Here is a 2,233-nt window from a genome sequence, read left to right on the forward strand (position 1 = left end):
TTTATCACCCTGCCTTGTTCCTTTTGCCATGTAATGTCATATTCACAGTTATGAGAATTAGGTATGGACATATTGGGGAGTTGTTATTCAGCCCACCACCGGTACTGTGTGCAAGGCATGGTGCTTGGTGCTTGCGATGAGCAATGCAAAATCAATCAGATTCAAATCTATCCCAACCACCTTATGGTTTAGTAAGGAAGATGAGTGTATGTATTAGTAATATATAAAAAGTGGTAAGTGCAGTAAATCAATACAGATGGAAAGCCTTGGCTGTCCAAAAGAGAGAAATTGTTCCTTGGTCAGGGCAAATGGAAGACTTCTGCCCAAAGTTCCATCTGAGCTTTGAAGTGGGAAGAAAAAAAATGCAACAGGAAGGATCAGAGAAGGCAATACATATTTGTTGGAGGACAACTGGACAAATCACTCCTAAAATTTTAGGAATAGTGAAAAATAAATTTTGAAGGAAAGCACTTGAGCTATGTGATGGTTTAGGTGTTGTCTGGCAGAAAGAAAAGTCATTGAAGCAACATGCATAGAGGTGTGTCCGTGGAAAGATCATTCTGTGGCAAGTGTGTGCTGTGGTGTGTTAGCCATGTGGTCTGCAGATACAGACATCAGTCAACATACTGTCCTTGTCAAGGTACATGCCCAAAGCCAAGCATCTTCATTCAGGTTCCCAGGGGCTGGAGAGTCAGGAATGGTCACTAATCCCTTCTCTTTCTAGAGATCATTTGTTTCTCAGATGCATATTATGTACATTGAAATAATGCACCAGGTGAACTGACCACCAGCAGTCTGACAGAACCAAAAAAACCAAAACCAAACTCACTGCCACGCAATTAGATCCAACTCATAGCAACCCCTCCTCAGGTTTCTGTGGCAGTATCACTACGGAAGTAGATTGCCCCATCTTCCTTCCAAGGAGTGGCTGGTGGGTTTGAACTGAGAGAGAGATAATAAATCAGGAATTTAGTTAATAGAGTGACTTAGGTGGAAAGGTTGCAATCTAACTGGCTACCTATTTATATTAAATGGATTTGATTTGTAATCTGACTCAATTAGCCATAAATTGCATGCATCTTGAGGTAGAAATATAATGGATATAAATACTCTTCAAGATAAAAAAAAAGAGAGAGAAAAAAAACTCAGAATGACAAATTTCCATTATTTTCTTCAGAGTCTTATTTTAAAGACTCTGAAGTCTACAAAGGGCCATCTTCTTTGCTCCCTATTCCATCCCCACTTCCATTCTCCACTTAATCAAAGCTTAAGGCACCATTCTTTGGCCCTCTAAAATACTCATGGGGGATACTTACAGATAACATGATAAATTATTCCCTACTAATATCTTGGCAATTACTCCAATATGTTCTTAACTGCTACTTCAATATAGGTAGAATAAACAATTGAATCAGTAATATTTCCTTACAAACGATCTTATTATCAACTGACTTTATGAACACAAGGAGCATGGCCTCTTGAAGAAGTTCTCCTTCATCCTACAAAAGCAAATAAGCATCTATTAAAACACTGAAGTCTTTTCACTCCTCCTAGGAAGGAGTATGTTTTTGTTAGTGTCACCTTTGGACAAATCTGTGGTGGGGAGGCTGCAACCAAACAAAATTATGATTGAGGAGAATTCAGAGTCACCACTTTTGGGACTCTCCTGTGACCCAGACTCCCAGACCTTTCTCTGGAGCAAAGACGTTTCCTCCTGAACATCCTTTCTCTGTCCTCGCCACTGCAGAGTATGACCACCAACAAAGCCATCCCAGAGAGAGATGGATGTTTCTGCAGAGGAACCATGCACAGCTGTACTTCCTCATGATGCATCTTGACCAAGTTCCCTACCATTAGGGACCATATTAACATTATGAGTCTCTCCTCAACATTTCTCCTTCCTAGACCCAAAATCCTACCATGGCTCAAGGAGAGTGAGGTACAATTCAGATCCGTTTCTTCTGGAGTGCACATTGGCTTGTGGGAACAGTGGGAGCTCTGGTAGCATAGTGCCTAAGGCACCTGACTGCTAATCAGAAGGCTGGCAGTTCAAACCCACCAGCCACTCCTTGGAAGGATGATGGGGCAATCTACTTCCGTAGTGATACTGCCTCAGGAACCCAAGGAGGGGTCACTATGAGTCGGGTCCGACTCGACGGCACATAACAACAACAACAACAGTGGGCATGAGGAGACAGGCCTCTGTCCTATGATTCTTCCAGAGTGGGAAGCG

The sequence above is a fragment of the Orycteropus afer genome, unplaced genomic scaffold (genome assembly GCF_000298275.1).
Source record: "Orycteropus afer afer isolate SDZICR_OR568_19922 unplaced genomic scaffold, OryAfe1.0 scaffold00028, whole genome shotgun sequence".
Classification (NCBI taxonomy): domain Eukaryota; kingdom Metazoa; phylum Chordata; class Mammalia; order Tubulidentata; family Orycteropodidae; genus Orycteropus; species Orycteropus afer.